The following is a 19,458-nucleotide window of genomic DNA, read 5'->3' as shown; positions in this document are numbered from 1 at the left end:
CTAGAATTTTTACTTTTAAACAAATTATCTGACTTACAAAAATAATTGCTCACTTAGAGTGACCCTTGAGATACATGAGTTATGCTACAGCACAGGATTCTCAATGCATCTATTTACTGTTATCATAAATAATTTAACTCTGGCAGAATTCTTTGGGGAAATCCTAATTGTTGTCTGTAGCTCGGGAATAAAATGAATATTAGTTCAAACTGTGTAATTCGCAATATATTATTTCCCAGCAAGCAAGTGAAAATTATTTTTCAGTGAAGCTGATTTAACGATTATGACACTATTTCAACTGCATGTAAATGTTACCAGTAAAAAACATTGTCTGCAATGAGAACAAACTAGAAACACACCTGAACACTTCCAAGGTTAATAGTGTCACAGGTTGGTTTAGAAACTGTGACAGAACTGAACATCCCAGAAGATGTCAACCAAACATTGATTGATTGATTCAATACCTTTTCAAATCTGATGTTGATATCAATTCTTTTGCATTAAACTGGAAAAAAGTATTAAAGGAAGCTGCTATATGTACATTTCTTAAAGGGTCAAAAACATTAAGGAAATTACTGTTTTCTCAAAGATTGAGAAAAAGGGCGGCACGGTAGCGCAGCGGTAGAGTTGCTGCTTTACAGCGAATGCAACGCCGGAGACTCAGGTTCGATCCTGACTACGGGTGCTGCACTGTAAGGAGTTTGTACGTTCTCCCCGTGACCTGCGTGGGTTTTCTCCGAGATCTTCGGTTTCCTCCCACACTCCAAAGACGTACAGGTATGTAGGTTAATTGGCTGGGTAAATGTAAAAATTGTCCCTAGTGGGTGTAGGATAGTGTTAATGTACGGGGATCGTTGGGCGGCACGGACTTGGTGGGCCGAAAAGGCCTGTTTCCGGCTGTATATATATGATGATATGATGATATGATATTGCAAGATGATTTTATAGTCGCAAGGAACTGCAAATGCAAGGAACTGCAGGTACTGATTTACAAAAAGATACAAAGCATTGGAGTAACCCAGCAAGTCAGGCAGCAACTGTGGAGGGAATGGACAGATGGTGTTTCAGGTTTGGACACTTTTTCAGACTGAATGTGGTAGGGATGAGAAAGATGAAAGAGAGGTGGAGACAGGACAAAGCCTGGCAAGTGATGGGCGAATACAGGTGAAGGGTGGGGGGGGGGGGTGGGGGTGGGAGAAGGGGGATTGATTGGCAAATGGTTGGACAAAGATAAAAATGTGGGATAAAGAGTGAATGATAGAGGATAGAATAGTGCAGCCAGAGAACAGAATATAGGCACAATATAGATGGGGGGAGGGAAGAGAGGGGCGTAAATGGGTGCATATCCAGGTAGGGCGCAGTGAAAGAGCAGGAAAAGAAGGAGAGGGAGAAAGGGGTGTGTTTATAGGTTAGTTACCAAGAATTGGAGAACCATTGGGTTGTAAGCTGCCCAAGCGGAATACGAGGTGCTGTTCCTCCAGTTTGGCCTCACTCTGGCAATGGAGGCGGCCCATAACAGAAAGGTCAGTGTGGGTAGGGGAGTTAAAAGTTGTTAGCTTCTGGGAGATCCAGCAGGCCTTGGTCGACTGAGTGCAAGTGTCCGGCAATGCTTGTGGTTGAATGAAGCAGAAAAGAAAAGGATAGAGGGGATTATTGTCTACAAAATAAAAGAGCATCTTTTTAGGTTAAGATGAACAATTTAAGAAAAATGTATTTACAACCAATTCATTCTAGGCTTATCATTTATCGTATCGCTCTCGCTCTCTCTCTCTCTGTCTCTCGTATAAGACGGCTCTTATATTTGAAGTACCAGTGACCTTGATAGATTTAAACATTGATTTTTTGAGTTCCCAACAGAGATGTCACTGATTTTCAACAAGTTGAACAGTCTCCAAAAAGCATAATCTGCTGAAACTGGAGAAAATAGCATTAACAATATTGAATTCTAAAAAAAGTTTTCAATTAAAGCGGATTGTAGATTGTCATCTCGAGTACTTAAAAATGTTGACACCAAAAAAAGTGAGTCATTGTAAATAGTTGTTTTTCAGACTGAAGGCTGCACAACAGACTGTGCATGAATAGACAGCAAGACAATCATTGCCTTTGTGAAGGATAGCAAGTTCATGGAGGGGTACATGGATAATCTGGAGCAGGTCAGAGTTAAGAAGATGGAGACGATGGATGTCTTGGAATGCACAGGAGTCGATAAATAGAGAGACATGAAACTGCGGATGCTAGAATATTGATCAAAACATAAGACAGGCTCAATGCTTTCATTGCATGCGTTGATAGGGAGAACACTGATATGCCTTTGCAGGCCCCCAAAATATAACAATCTGAGTTACAGATGCCAATGTTAGAAGATCCTTCAGGAGGGTGAACCCTCAGAATGCGTCTGGACTTGATGGTATGCCTGGTCGCATTCTCAAAATCTGTACGGACCAATTGGCTAGAGTTTATGCGGACATTTTTAACCTCTCATGACTGAGGTTCCCACCTGCTTTCAAAAGGGCATCAATAATACGAGTGCTCAACAAGAGTAATGTGACATGCCTCAATGAACCACACTTCGGAGAGAAAATACTCAATTTGTTGTGGGTCCAGGCTCTTGCTGACATAGGAATTCGATGTCGCTCGGTGTGGATGACCTTTCACCTCCAAGTGGCACTAACATCCGTGGTGATTAAGTGCTTTTAGAGGTTGGTTAAAACACTCTAATTGAAGTGAAAGTTTTGGGAAAAGAAAAAGATTAGCTCGGACGAGAGAGACGGGATCCACAAGGGCAAGCCAAGGAGACAACTGATTACGTGACTGCACTTCGAGCACAGCCAGACGTGAAAGAGAACAGGATTAAAGAACCGGAGGCAGAGTCGGCCAAGGCCAAGCAGTCCCCTGCCACGCTGTCCAACGACGTCGCCAAAAGGCACTCACTGACGATGCAGAGCGAGAGCACGTTAAACGGCAATCAGGAGTAGGTGACGCAGTCAGACCTTCCACTGACCACAGCGATCCGGCAGCGCTAGCAGACATTGTCTCACGCACATCAGCACTCGGTGGACCAGCAAGGAGTGAGAGTCAGTCTCCGTCACTCGAGGCAGCATCTCGGACGCTTCGGTGCTTGAAGGTGCAAGGTCGTCCACACCGAGCGACATCGAATTCTGACATCAGCAAGAACCTGGACCCACAACAAATTGAGTATTTTCTCTCAAGCGTGGTTCAAATCTGGATTACAACGCCAGGACAGTGGAGATTCAAACTTTCACAACATTTCAGTGGTATTGAAATGGTATTGGTCAACATTATGGCACGGAAGACGATTGCAATGTGCTGGTAAATGTCATTAGTACTAGCAGGCACTTTATATTCGGCACAGACAAAGTTGACTGAATGGCCTATTTCCACATTCTCTGACCATGAAAGAACTTTCCAGACTTCACTAGGATGTTCAAATCCTTTATACATAGATTAATTTTCCAATCCAGTCATAACAGTTTATAATATAATGCAGTTCTTTGGAAGCTGAAATCTGTTTGCAGTTCACATAAACTGAGCAGGTCAATTGAACCGTAAAAAGAGATGAATAAGTAACTCAGTACATCAAAACTCAAATCTAATGACCGCACACTGATCACTATGTCAACATTTATCATTCCCAACACAAGGGCAAAGCATACTTTGAAGTTAAAACAACACATCCCAAGTCATTCTTTTTCAGTACCGAATGAAAATATTAAGAATTATATACTTTTATTCAATCCAGATCAATGAAGCAAAAAGCATTTTAACAACTGGAATGCCAGTTTTTTAACTGGAAATTGAAACAAGTATGACAGTGCTCTTAATGGAATAAGCAACAAAAGAGCTATTGTCAAAGATTACCAGTCAGATTTCCACTACATGCAAATGATTAGGAGGGCAAATATATCTCTTGATGCCTGATTTCTCTTTGACATTCTTGCATACCTGACTAAGATAAATGTTAGATTTTATTCAGTGTCATGATTGTCTGATGCAGTAACATAAATGATTCATCTTTGCCATTCTTCTGATCTGAGTCTATACCTGACAAAAAGTAAGCAAATCTGCCTTAGCAGGAGGTTTGATTGCAAAACAGTTCATTCTTATGCAGTGAAAGAGAACAACCTGCAATTACTCAACTGAAAGCTATGCTTTAATCTTGAAATCAGAGTGAACCAAAATCCACTGCATAGTACTGCTTTACAAAAAAAGTCCCAACTTGGACAATTACTTATTTGTTAAGCCCTGGATTTGTTAAACCCTCAAGTGAGTCAAATCCTGTCACTATCACCAAGTAGGACTGATCAACGAAAAATATGTGGATAAAAATACCGAGCAACCCAATCCCAGATAAAGTTCTGACTCTGCAAATGCTGAAAGCTAACCAGAAACCACAAAAATAAAATCAGGATGAAATAAATTAAATTGAAATTACAATCACCTAATTATTATTAAAATTGCTTGATAATCTAGCAATTTAACAATTTTCAATACTAGTTTTAAAGTCAATATGTTATTGACATTTTTATTCGGGTTCACCATGACCTGCAACATCGGTTCTATCTGTTCTTTTTTTTTTTGCACATGCAATGATGAATTGGAGTAATCTATAACTGCAAGAAATACAGATGGAGCTTGGTGGCTACCAGTAACTTAGTAAAAATAACAAGAATAAGAACACATCAGTGAGATGTACAGGGAGAGTAAGACGCAGGTATTGAAAATGTTAAATGGCAAGACTTTGAAAAATAAATCTTGGATGTGCATAATGACATGAAACCGTTGTGTCAGAAAAAAAAATTATTAAAAAACAGTTGCCATCTTTTGACAATTGCAATTGTAAAAAAAATGATGGGTTGAAAGTTCTTTTTTACCGACTTCTTGACTGATTTGAGGTTCTAATTCACTGATACTTTGCAAAGAATTTATAGCAAGGGAACCTGTAGGTGGCATAACATGCTAACTATACCACGCTCAGTAAAATAGCACAACCACCAGTGCAGCAGCCAATGCAACTAGAATGTACAAGAAAGATTAAAAATGGTATCATGATGTCAAGATAATAACCTAACTCTTCATGTCAGCAAGACAAAAATGTTGGTTGGCACAAAATGCTGGAATAACTCAGCGAGTCAGGCAGCATCTCTGGAGAGAAGGAATGGGTGACGTTTTGGGTCGAGACCCTTCTTCAGAAGTGTTGGTTGTTGGCCTAAAGAAGTGAGGGGGTGAACACAATCTTGTTCTCATCAACAAATCAGCTGTAGAGATGACCAACATCTACAAATTCTCTGGCATCCACATCAACATCAGCAATCAAACCCAAACCCTTCACACTGATGTGATCAAGAAAGCGCATTTTTCATAGGTTTAGCATGTCCACAAGGATTCTCTTGAACTTCGTTTAGTTTAGAGATGCAGCAAGGAAACAAGCCCTTCAGTTCACACCAACAATCACCCATTCACTCTAGTTCCAAGTTATAATTCAAGATTCAAGATATCTTCATTTGTCATCCAAAAAACAAGTTTTTTGGACGAAATTTAGTCAACCACAGTCCAATAATAAAAGCAATAAAACAAGCAAATTCCACAACCCCAACCAACACACAAAAAAAAGAAACATCCATCACAGTGAGTCTCCTCCAGTCCCCTCCTCACTGTGATGGAAGGCCAGAATGTCTTTTCCCTTCCCCTGCTGTCTTCTCCCACGGTCAGGCTGTTGTGGTTGCCAAACATGAGGGGCAATTTACAGAGGCCAATTAACTTACAAACCTGCATGTCTTCGGGTTGTAGGAGGGAACCTACACAGTCACAGGGAGAATGTGCAAACTCCACACAGAGAGCACCCAAGGTCAGGATTGAGCCTGGGTCTCTGATGCTATAAGGCAACTCTACCAACTTACTGTGCCACCAAACTTCTACTGATGTATTACAGAAATTATTTGCATGGATGCATCTCAGCCTGATATGGTAACTCCTCGTTTTAGACTGCATGAACCTTCAGAGAGAGTTGAACACAACCCAGTCCATCAGACTCATGATTTTCTCCCGTCCAGTCCACCTTGGCAGTGCATGTACCTGGAAGGCTGGAAGTATCGTAAAGAACAGCATACGACCCCAGCCATTCCCTTTTCTCTCTTTTGAAAATACAGGAGTTTGAAAGCTCAGACAGCTTATCCCCACTGCTATGCAACTCCTGAACTAATCACCTCTGTCATTCCCCATTTAAGGGGGCGCTGCCTCATACTCTTAACTCCACATCATTCTGTCATTCCATTACTGTACTTTAATATCTTTTTGCACAATTTAAATTTTGCACTACAACCTTGCATCATTCTGCTGTTTGTCCTTGTCATTGTTTTTATTATTGCTGTATGTACACTCTTTATTCTGTGAGCTTCATGTGAATAAAGGAATTCATTGTTCCTTGGTTTATATGACAAAAAAAATCTTAATCTGATGCTCAAGAGCTGTTCATCAGAGTACTTTCACAGTATGAAAATCACTGTTCAAGAACTAATCCATAGCAAATTGGTATGTGAGGAACTTAATTCACAAATACTGGCTAAGGAGTAGTAAATAGATGTGTGACCTGTGATATTTTCCCCCTTAGCATATAATGTGGATGCTATGCTTAGCCAGCCAATGAAGCATTCATAAAATCTGGGGCAGCATTTGCGAAAGGGATGTGGTTTTCCATTAAAGATGACAATAAAAGTGATCAGGTCTGAGGAATGAAAGTAGGTTATTCACAATTGCACAGCTTAAATATTTGGGTAAACATACCCTTTCATCTTCAGAGCATGAAGCCTGCTGCAGGAAATGCACTAAAGAGGAGGGAGAGGAGAGTGAAGGCTGAAGATGCACCTCCACTAAAATACAGTTGCATGTATTGAAAACAATTTATCAATCCAGTTAATCAATTTATTCAGTCCCTTTATATCCAGTTGTAAATGTGGTGATGGTAATTTGGTGCCTTACATATTTCACCCCAAATGGGATCTATCTAAATTGTATCTACTGCAAACTGCAGGAAATTTTATTTACAGAAGTAGTCAACAATTGTTCTTCTCTATTCAATTAACTTCCAATAACAGTAAGGAGGGGGGGATAAGGATGGCAAAGCAAGAGAACCATAACAAAGAGGCTCTAAATTTGATCAAAAAGGAAAATGAGATGTGTGCAAGGTTTAACAAGATGGAATCAGACAGGACCTTTGAGGAATATAAAGAAAGGAGGAAAGAACACAAGCGGGCAATTAGAAGGGCCAAAGGGACCACAAAATGGCTTTGGCGATTTGGAATAAAGAAAATCACAATTCTTGTTATACCTAGACAAGAGGGTGACCAGAGAGATGGTAGAACAACTTAAGGATAAAGGGAATTTGTGGTTGGAGTCCGGGTATGTAGGCGAGTTACTAAACAAGCACTTTATATCTGTTTTCACCATGAGGACAGTGAGATCAGTGTGAAGAATACTAATATGCAAGGGCAGTTTGAAATTAAGGTGATGGTGTTGTTGGGGCTCTTGAAGGGCATTAAGGTGGATACATCTCCAGGACCTGATTAAATTTATTGAGAGAGGCAAGAGAGGATATTGCAGGAGCCCTGACAAAGAACTTTGCGTCTTCTCTAGGCACAGGTGAATTTCCTGAGGATTGAAGAGTAGCCAATGTTGTTCCTTTAATTAAAAGGGAAGTAGGGAGAATCCAGGGAATTAAAGGCCGGTGAGCCTCATGTCAGTAATAAGGAATGTGCTGCCAGGGGTGGTGGTTGAGGCATAAACAATAGGGGCACTTAAGAGACTTTTGGATAGGCATATTTGGATGGGTCAAAGGGCCTGTTCTTGCGCTACTATGTTCTATCACTTGATGATAGACTCATGAGAATGATACACCCCAATAACCTAAGGTTGTCGGCACATCTTTCTTGTAGGACAAAATGCTGTTGAAGTAGTACATAGAGGTGTAGGTCTCCAGAGCAATAACTTCAGCGATGTCTTTTTCTCCCACTTATATGTAATATGGGCATCGTGGGCAGCTAGCTATTGAAGACATTATCACTGTTTTATGAGGACAAAGATAAGTTAATTGATTTCATACATGTGGAATCTGGTCATTAGCAGACTATTGATTCCTGTTTCTGAGAGCCATGAGATGTTGAGGACCTTGGATACTTGGGGAAGACAACTTTGCTGAACTAACTTTGCTGAAAATATGCTGCTTGATTAAGTTCTTGATCTTCCTCGTGCTCATACTCTCCATCAGCAAACTGCATCTGCTTGATATATTTGTGCACCGTATTTCATCAGAACTGAAGAATTCCAACAGCACAAAAGCCGTGCATTTCCCTTACTTCAACTACTAAAGGAGAAAGTGTTCCAGACATCGGGTTATTCTGCAGCAAATTACATAATTCTCTCAGTTAACCATTCTGAAGCAGGAAGACAAAGCTTCTGGTTCCCTTTTATTTCCATATCAATTGTGAGGGGTCCGTATGCATCAATAGTGGGACAGTAATAGATGTGGAGAAATTGCTGTCCTGCTGGTTTGGTTGCACCTGGGGTTCTTGCAGGAAATCATCGCAATTGTGCTTCACCATCAGATTTTGAAAATTACCAATGAATTCCCAACCTGGCATTCAAATTTCAACAGCAGTCAATATAAATGAAGGAAGTTAACATGAGAAAATCTCTAAGGGAATAATGATAGGCCAGCTGATGCAAATTAAAATTGCAAACAGTATTCTTTTTAGTAATTTATTGCAGATAACCAGTTTACTGAATCTTCACCTTTCAGCTCTGGAAGCATTGACAACTATATTTTTTTAAAAACTAGTCCTTTTGAGCTTTGAATTTGCACAGATTGAACCACTAACAAAGCTTTTCTGGGTGCATATACATCCTATGGAGTCTTTTTTTCCCATCATAAAATGTGATGTGCTTTGCCCTGAGCACACAGGCTGTCATGCTCCATTTAACAATGTACTATCGCCTCCAGCAAGGTTCTGCTGCTGGCACAGAGATTTGGATTTTTTACTTGTGTGTAATGGAATATCTCAGTGAATTTAGACTTAAGTACTATTTAGCTGAAGATAGACACAAAAAGCTGGAGTAACTCAGTGGGACAGGCAGCATCTCTGGAGAGAAGGAATGGGTGACCCTTTTTCAGACTTGACCCGAGTCTGAGCCTCGACCCGAAACATCACCCATTCCTTCACTCCAGAGATGCTGCCTGTACCGCTGAGTTACTCTAGCTTTTTGTGTCTATTTTTGGTTTAAACCAGCATCTGCAGTTACTTCTTACACAGTACTATTTAGCTGCTTAGGCAACCAAATCCTAGGTTTTCCGACAAATTACGACAGTTCCACATGGAAGTGCCAGCAAGTGCATAAGTCAGAACCTTGCCGGCCAAGCTCCACTGATGAGTTCATGGCTGCAGTCCACCAGTACAGACTCCACGGAGTCCTGCGTCAGAATCCATGAGTGGGTTTCCCCAGTGCACAGAACGTTTCACTTAGAGACTAACAATGATGTCGGAGCTTTCCCAGATGACCCTGAATGTTCACTGGGGAAATCCATTCTTAAATTCTGACATAAGCCCATTCATTTATAGAAACATAGAAAATAGGTGCAGGAGGCGGCCATTTGGCCCTTCGAGCCAGCACCGCCATTCATTGTGGTCATAGCTGATCATCAACAATCAGTAACCTGTGCCTGCCTTCTCCCCATATCCCTTGATTCCACTAGCCCCTAGAGCTCCATCTAACTCTCTTTTAAAATCATCCAGTGAATTGGCCTCCACTGCCCTCTGTGGCAGAGAATTCCACAAATTCACAACTCTCTGGGTGAAAATGTTTCTACTCACCTCGGTTTTAAATGGCCTCCCCTTTATTCTTAGACTATATCCCCTGGGTCTGGACTCCCCCAACATTGGGAACATATTTCCTTTATCCAGCTTGTCTAGTCCTTTTATAATTTTATACGTCTCTATAAAATCCCCTCTCATCCTTCTAAACTCCTGTGAATACAAGCGTAGTCTTTCCAATCTTTCCTCATATGACAGTCCCTCCATCCTAAGGATCAACCTCGTGAACCTACGCTGCACTGCCTCAATAGCAAGGACGTCCTTCCTCAAATTAGGAGACCAAAACTGCACACACTACTCCAGATGTGATCTCACCAGGGCCCTATACAACTGCAGAAGGACTTCTTTGCTCCTGTACTCAAATCCTCTCGTTATGAAGGCCAACATGCCATTAGCTTTCTTCACTGCCTGCTGTACCTGCACGCTTACTTTCAGTGACTGGTGTACAAGAACACCAAGGTCTCGTTGCACTTCCCGTTGACCTAATCTGACACCATTGAGATAATAATCTACCTCCTTATTTTTGCCGCCAAAGTGGATAATTTACATCATACTGCATCTGCCATGCATCTGCCCACTCAGTCAACCTGTCCAAGTCACCCTGCAACCTCCGAACATCCTCTTCGCAGTTCACACTGCCACCCAGCTTTGTGTCATCCGCAAACCTGCTAGTGTTACTTCTAATTCCATCAACCAAATCATTGATATATATTGTAAATAGTTGCGGCCCCAGCACCGAGCCTTGCGGCATTCCACTCTCCACTGCCTGCAATTCTGAAAAGGACCTGTTTATTCCTACTCTTTGCTTCCTGTCTGCCAACCAATTCTCTATCCATGTCAATACCCTACGCCCAATACCATGTGCTCTAATTTTGCTCACCAACCTCCCGTGTGATACCTTATCAAAGGCTTTCTGGAAGTCTAGATACATTACATCCAATTTGAATGGCAATTGAAGGAAAGATGGGTAACAAATTTATTACAAAAAAAAACTTATCATTTAGACACTTAACAAATTGTTTCATTGATATAACATTTCAATTTTGTTTCAAACAATAAAATATGTTTTATTCGGGATACCAGGTGGCACAGCCCCAAATCTCTGGCAACACGGGTTCAACCCTGACCTCCTGTGGAGTCTGTGTGGAGTTTGCACATTCACCTCCATCCGTGTGGGTTTCCTCTGGGTGGTCTGGTTTCATGCCATATCCCAAAGGTGTACAGGTGTACATGCATTAAATTGCCCCATAAATTGCTCCTGGTGTGTCGATGAGTCAAATAATCTGCATAGATTTGATGGGAACGTGGGAAGTATAAGAATGGTATTATTTGAATTACTCAATAGTTCGTGCTGACTCAGTGGACCAGAGGGCCTGATCCCGTGCTATATAACTCTGAGCCCTTAAAAGATCTTAACGACTTTGACAAAGACCATCATTTGAGATGGTCACTGAAAGTTGCACGTCACTGAAAGTTGGTGTGCAGGTACAGCAGGCAGTGAAGAAAGCTAATGGCATGTTGGCCTTCATAACGAGAGGATTTCAGTATAGGAGTAAAGAGGTTCTTCTGCAGTTGTATAGGGCCCTGGTAAGACCACATCTGGAGTATTGTGTACAGTTTTGGTCTCCTAATATGAGGAAGGACATCCTTGTAATTGAGGCAGTGCAGCGTAAGTTCACGAGATTGAAAACAATCTGCAGAATAATTTGCTGCACTCACTTCTATACAACTTCTTTTTTCTCAAAATTCCTGTGTCAACGACCTGCCTGAAAACACCACAAATATTTACTGCCTGGTGGCACGATCAAAATAATGCTGTGATATGATGAAGCGATATGATGAGACCAGCTCACATAACACTGGAAACAAAAACTTGATACATCCACAGGTTTTGCTTGCTGTTAATACTCATCAAGGACTTCAGATGTATGACACATTCAAGATCTTTTGAAAACGATCAGTAAAATTGATGATTAAAACTTTCCGCAACGTTAAAACATTAAGATAAACAATATATTCAAAATTATGAACTGATAAATATTTCTGTCTAGGACGGAACTCCAGATGCTGATATACAGCAAAGATAGGCACAAAATGCTGGAGTAACTCAGCAGGACTGGCAGCATCTCTGGAGAGAAGGAATGGGTGACGTTTTGGATTGAAACCCTTCTTTGGACTGAGCAAGTCTGCCTTTTGCAGCCATACTGACCTAACAAATTAATGGGTTAGCAGTTCCTATGCTGGGGAGGCAGCAGGCAGATTCTCCAGCTTGATATCTACTCTGGACTTCTGAACTCTTGAGAATATTAATCTTGGTGCCAACTGCAAAAAAATGTTCTTGCCGTGGAGCACAGAACTATTAATATTTCCTATTCATTTCTGGTTAATTCTGCCTTTAATATATCCTTCCTTTAACCATCAAATTTACAATTCCCGACACGTCCCGATAGTGGAGATGATGCTTTGGAGGTGGTTCTAAAAGTACTATGTAGATGTGGGAGTGGGAACTGGTGCCAGATGAGTAGTGAGGATGACTGTAGTGAAAAAGTGGAGATAAATCATTAAATTTAGGGAGATACATGAGATAGAGAGCCTGTTTTTCAGTTTTATCTTTTCATTATTTCAGTTTTCTTACTTTGCAGGTTTAAACAAATACACCTTGAAATCCTCAAACCACATGTATATAAATTTTAAATAATGATGTCATTACAATCCATACATGTCCATATTCCGAAAAAAATACTTGAACATTATTCCTGTTCACTCTACCATCAGAGCAGAGGCTGAGGCGAGACCTATTAAAAGTATTTAAAATTTTGAGTGATTTAGGTAGACAGACAGAATCTTTTTCTCTCAGGGTGGAAATGTCAGAAAATAGAGTGTTTTTAACAGAGGGTGGTGAATGTCTGGAACTTGTGGCTAGGAGCAGTGGTGGAGGCAGATTCGAGGCTTTTGGATAGGCACATGGATATGCAGAGAATGGACGATATGGATCACATGCAGGCAGAGGAGATTAGTTTAACTTGGCTGCATGTTCGGCATAGATATTATGAGTCAAAGGATTTGTTCCTGTGCTGCACTGTTCTATCATTTAACTATTGTACCTAGTTATGCATTCGATCATAAATAGAACATAGTACAAGAAAATGTACTTGTTCATAGCACAGTACAAGGAAAAGCCCTTCAGTCCACAAGGTCCATGTCAAACATGTTGTCAAGTTAAACTATACTGTGCTGCCTATATGTGATCTATATCCTTCCATTCTATGCATAGTCATTTGCCTAAGCAAATGCCTCAAATGTCACTATTGTATCCACATTCTTTTTTTTTTAATATCAAAAAATACTTTATTCAAGAAATAAATATATACAAAACATGTTCCTTTCAAAACTCCATCTGACATTCCCGGAGGCTATACATTTATTCAATACAGATATTCAATGCAAAATGTATACAAAATTAACCATCACCATTTCCACTCATGTGGCCCACTGGCATGGAATCCCTTCCCTTATTTGGGGGGGGGGTCTCCAACACACCCTGCCCCCCATGTCCGGCAGTGGAAGGACCCTAGACTGTGGCCCTCCCCCACAGAGCCTTGGCGTTGGCTGCACCAAGCTTCAGTGCGTTCCGCAGCAGGTACTCCTGCAGTCTGCAGCGGGCCAGTCAGCAACATTCCCAGACGGACATCTCGCTCTGCTGGGAGGTCAACAAAGCTCGGACAGACCAAAGAGCGTCTTTCACTGAGTTGATGACCTTCCAGCAGCACTCGACGTCAGTCTCTGAATGCATCCCTGGGAACAGTCCGTAGATCACAGAGTCCTCTGTGACAGAGCTATTCAGAATAAATCGTGACACGGACCCTTGCAAACCTCTCCAGGCTCTCTTGCCAAATCCACACTCTGTGAAGAGGTGGGCCACCGTCTACTCTCCATAGCAGCACATTCACCACCACTCCTGACAGTGCCACACTCTCTGTGCAAAATACTTGCCCTGAACATCTCAGGTACATTTTGCCCCCCTCACCTTAAATCTATGGTGAGAGGGACAAAATGTCTAGTCTTTGCCATTTCCACTTTTTGGAAAAACCTACTGACTGCGCCTGACCTATCTATGCCTCTTATAATTTTATATCGTTCTATCAGGACTTCTATCCTCCAGAGAAAACAATCCAACATTGTTCAACCTCTCCTTTAATCCGGACAGTATTCCAATAAACCTCTTCAGTTTACTCCTCAAGCGAACTACAGTGAAAAGCTTTTGTTGCGTGCTAACCAGTCAGCAGAACGACAACACTTGATTACAATCAATCCATTTACAGTGTATAAATACATGATGAGCGAATAACGTTTAGTGCAAGGTAAAGGCAGCAAAGTCAGATCAAGGATAGTCTGAGGGTCACCAAAGAGGTAGATAGTAGTTCAGTAGTTCAGAGAGCAGTTCTCCAAATGCAGCCAAACCAAAGCCCTAAAGCTGCAACATGACTTCCTGACGAATATACATAGTGCCCCGACCGATTAAGACAAGTATACCTTACACCTTCTTTACCATTCTATCTACTTGTGTTGTCACAATGGACTATTGTTTTACACTACGAAAGCCATGGACTTGGACCCAAGATCCATGTGTACATCTTGCCATGAACTCTACATGCTCCCTTACCCAACATGCAACACCTCGCACCTGCTCGGATTAAACGCCACCTGCCATTTATCTTCCCAGTTCTGTAACTGATCTATATCCTCCTGCACACTTTGACAATCTTCCTCGCTGACTGCAACTCCATCAATGTTGATGTCATCCACAAACTTATTAAACAACCCTTCTATATTTATACTACTGTACAACGGCGAGACCAAGCGCAGGCTCAGCGATTGTTTCGCTGAACATCTCCACTCAGTCCGCCTTAACCTACCTGATCTCCCAGTTGCTCAGCACTTTAACTGCCCCTCCCATTCCCAATCCGACCTTTCTGTCCTGGGCCGCCTCCTTTGGCCCAGCGCAAATTGGAGTAACAGCATCTTATATTTTGCTTGGGTAGCTTACCCCAGCGGTATGAACATTGACTTCTCTAACTGCAAATAGCCCTTGCTTTCCCTCTCTCTTCATCCCCTCTCCCTTCCAAGTTCTCCCACTCATCTTTCTGTCTCTGACTACATCCTATCTCTGTCCTGCCCTCATTGATCACCTTTGTCATGTCCTCAAAAAATCTCAGTCAAGCTTTTAAGATATTACCTGCCGTGAACAAAGCCAAGCTGTCCCAAATTAGCCCATTCTCTTCCAAAGAAAAATAAATCCAATCCCAAAGAATACTCTCCAAGAGCTTCCCAACTGATGTGAGATTCGCCAGCCTCTAATTTCCCTTCTTAAACAAAATAATAGAATTGGCTATTCTCCAGTCCTCCAATACCTCGCCCATGTTTAGAGAAGATACAAAGATCTTTGTCAAAGCTCCTGCAATCTCCTCTCTTGCCTCTTTGCATCAGATCCTGTGGATTTATTCGCCTTAATGATCTTCAAGAGCCCTAACACCACCTTGCATATTAGTATTCCCCACAATGATCTCACTGTCTTCCTTGTTCTTCTCCTTGATGATAATAGATAAAAAGCACTTGTTTAGTACCTCACCTACATCCTCTGCCTCCAAAAATAAATTCCTTCCTTTATCCTTGAGCAGTTCTAGCTTCTCCTTGGTTACCCCTTTTTTTTAATGTACATATAAAAAGCCATGGGATTTTCTACAAACTGACTCACAATGACATTTCATGGCTCATTTGGATCCTTCTGAGTTAACCTAGTTATTTATACAAATATGTGTCTTGGTAGTTAAACATATACAATAGTATCTGGAAATTAATTTGATTTAAAAACCACCGTTTGACAAGCTGTCATGACCCAATCGGGGAATGGAGTCAACATTAAACAATCTGCAATGAATTTCCAATAAAATCGAAGAGCTATTTTTAGAAAATGCACTACATAACTAAAATATGTCCAGTCGGTGCAGCCAATGGAACCTGATATATGGAATATCAATTGTCACTGTTACAAATTCTGTATTTTTGATTTTCAAAACCATATTAATTTACTTTAAAATATCCATTATTTGAGAGAAAACTGTCAAAGCAGTTACATAAAACTATCAAAGCACTGCTACTTCATATCAAAGTGGTGCATTTGGAATGTCATTTGCCAATACGAATTTGATCAGAAATCAAATCATTTCGCAATTTATGAAAATATTCATGAAGTCAATACGGTGAGTAAACAAATCTTTGCTTCTCAGTTATCTTCAAGTCCATAACGGAACTGGGCATTTGTTTTGCCTCTTTTGGTAGATTGTAGTCCAACAGGCCGGGGAGGGGGAGGGGGTGGTTACGGAATGTGTGAGGACAGACTCCATGACTGTTGGTCATATCTTGTCCATCACATTGTTAAATTCAGCAGTATTGCTTAAATAAATAATTACAATCATGTTCTAAAGCTTAACTGTTGGGATGTGTTGGATGTGCTCATCTGAATTTAATTCGAGTGCACATTTATTTTTATGCAATTTTGCAACAATGAATAAAAGCTTTTGATGAAGAAGAGAGAGGAGGGGGAGGGGGAGGGGGAGGGGGAGGAGGAGGGGGAGGAGGAGGAGAGGGTGCTGCACCAATGCAGGAGAGGTTTGGGCCCAACGGGTCCACTTGGTCTGGTAATTTTAAATAGCTCTATCTGATCTCACTGCAACCTCCAGTGTTCCCGAGAAAATAATCCAAGTCTGCCCAACTGCTCCCTGTAGCTAATACCCCCTAATCCGAGCACCATTTTGGGAAACTTCCTCAGCACCCTTTCCGAAGCCCAACGTGCAATCCTTTCAGTAATGGGGCAACTAAAACTGCATGCAATCTAAATGCAACCTTATCAAAGTCCGACAAAGCTGCATCATGACTTCCTGAATCATATTCATTGCCCAACCAATGAAGGCAAGCATACTATGTTTTCCTCCTTTACCACTGTCCACTTGTGTTGCCACTTTCAGGGAGTTTTGAACTTAGACCCCAAGATCACTCTGTATATCAATGCCGTTAAGGGCCATGCCATTAATTATATATTTTCCCCATCCATTTGATCGCCCAAAGTGCAATACAGTGAACCCTTGCAATAAAAAACATCTATGTAACGGATTTCAGTTATAGCAGACTGAGGCTCCCATGGCACCACCCTCCCCAATTCCGCAGAGTTACCTGAAGAGCTGGCGCCCACTGGCGTGCTTCTGGTTGTAGGACCAGAGAGAGTGAGCAGCCTGAAGGTGGAGTGAGTACCGGACCCATCCCTGCTGTTACTCCAGCACCGTCTTTTACTTTGTAAAACCAGTACTGGCAATTTCTGGTGTCTACATGGACAATTTACTGTTCCCAATTGACCCATCTCATGATTGAACCTGGATCTCTGGAGCTGTGAGGTAATAGAGTGATTTGCTGCATCATTCTGTCCTTGATTGGAAAAGCACCCAAGGAGTACACACCATCATTTGTAAAGTATAAGCAAATTGCAATGGATCGCCTGCCATCTGTTAAAGCCTATAAACACAGTCGCACCTCAGTCTCTTGTCACTTTGACAAGCACAGCAGCTGCATTGAAGCACCATTATCTGAAAACTTGACATTATCCATAAGTGAAACATATCACTCATTCTTCGTGGTGGTTGTAAAATACCTGTATAGGATTTGCTGTTGCACAACAATGTGGGAGTACTTTCGCTACACAGACTTATGGTTTAACCACCATGCAATCAAGACCAATTGAGTTGGGTGATAAACGTTGGCCTTGCCAGCTACACCCACATTCTGGAAATGAAATATAAAATTTACATATTATGTATATCCACCACTTAACAATAACTCCCTCAATCACTCTGAATCTATCTCGCTCTGGGTGGAAGTTACGATTTGCAACAAGTATAACCTCAGCACTCCATGCCCTAATCCATTGGAACACTTGTGCTTAACAATATAGAGTGTACTTTATGTTGAACATCTAATAAGATAGTAAAGAACATCACAAAGCTTATCCGACAGAATGAAATTTAGGCATTCTGTCCATTTCGACCCTCTAATTGCTAAAAAAGTTCCAGTCTTCAAACTTGGAAAAGGTTCTGACTTCATAATATAAATTTCCTGATATGAAATGAATGGATAATATGATTGATTAGCAAAGACACTCCTTTGAAATGCATGCTTGTAATTGCAACTTAAGCAGTTAATGCACCGCCATGCTTGCAAGATAACAAACATCAGCAGGCCATGAAATCTGCATGATTCAGTAATCTGATTAGAATTTTAAAACAAAACTGATAATGCATTTTAAGAACAGCTTTGAATTGAATAAACAGCAGGCACTGAATGGGTTCCAGTAGTCATCTCAGGATAGAGAGCAAAATTCAGATCACTAACAAAGGTATTGCACTGGTCATGAAATACATAATCCACTGGAAAGCGGCAGAAGTCCTGTCAAACATCTCCATAAATTATATGTTGTCCTTTATATTTCAATATTGTAGGCCAGAAAATAAATCAGGCTAACTTTTACATTCATTTGGTGTCAAAATCTCGATACATAACTTTTGGTGTTACAGAGAATTAAGAATACAAAAACCTGCATCCTTTTCTCATGATTCAAAAAAGCTTCCTTCCTGAATGAAAAATCTATCAGATTACAAAGAAAAAGAAACAAGGAATGCATCAGCACACAAAGACATAAACTAAAGTATAAAAATATTATTAATTACAAATATCATAGCCCACTAGGTTAATTCCCAGAATGGCGGGACTGTTGTATGTTGAAAGGCTGGAGCAATTAGGCTTGTATACACTGGAATTTAGAAGGATGAGGGGGGATCTTATTGAAACATATAAGATAATTAGGGGATTGGACACATTAGAGGCAGGAAACATGTTCCCAATGTTGGGGAGTCCAGAACAAGGGGCCACAGTTTAAGAATAAGGGGTAGGCCATTTAGAACGGAGATGAGGAAGAACTTTTTCAGTCAGAGAGTGGTGAAGGTATGGAATTCTCTGCCTCAGAAGGCAGTGGAGGCCAGTTCGTTGGATGCTTTCAAGAGAGAGCTGGATAGAGCTCTTAAGGATAGCGGAGTGAGGGGGTATGGGGAGAAGGCAGGAACGGGGTACTGATTGAGAGTGATCAGCCATGATCGCATTGAATGGCGGTGCTGGCTCGAAGGGCTGAATGGCCTACTCCTGCACCTATTGTCTATTGTCTATTGTCTATAAGTAATTTTCCACTAGTTACTGACATTTATATTATTTGAAATTGTGATTCTAAAATGATTAATCTTCAATGTAAAAACAGCCAGAGGACTTTCAAGTAAAGTTCCCCCAATTTCCAACCCATTGTGGCCTTCTTTACAAATACTACAAATTGGCTAAATTGTGATGGAAGTATTATTTGACAAAGAAACATAGAAACAAAGATGAAGAAACATTGCTCATTTAATTTTACGCTTGCAACCACCAATTCAAACACTGATTCGGTATTTTATTCAGACAGTTCAAAGGCAGCAGCGGCTGGAAG

At 41.1% G+C, this 19,458-nt stretch overlaps 1 protein-coding gene across 7 annotated transcripts in view; it reads right to left on the bottom strand.

Moving 5' to 3' along the window:
• ptprk (protein tyrosine phosphatase receptor type K) overlaps positions 1-19,458 on the bottom strand; it is a 503,565-nt gene that overhangs the window by 313,888 nt on the left and 170,219 nt on the right. The gene's annotated exons all lie outside the window — the stretch shown is intronic.

The sequence above is a fragment of the Rhinoraja longicauda genome, chromosome 5, assembly GCF_053455715.1.
Source record: "Rhinoraja longicauda isolate Sanriku21f chromosome 5, sRhiLon1.1, whole genome shotgun sequence".
In the NCBI taxonomy this organism is placed as follows: Eukaryota; Metazoa; Chordata; class Chondrichthyes; order Rajiformes; family Arhynchobatidae; genus Rhinoraja; species Rhinoraja longicauda.
Note: the sequence above shows the minus strand (reverse complement) of the source record. Positions and strands in the feature narration are given on the sequence as shown.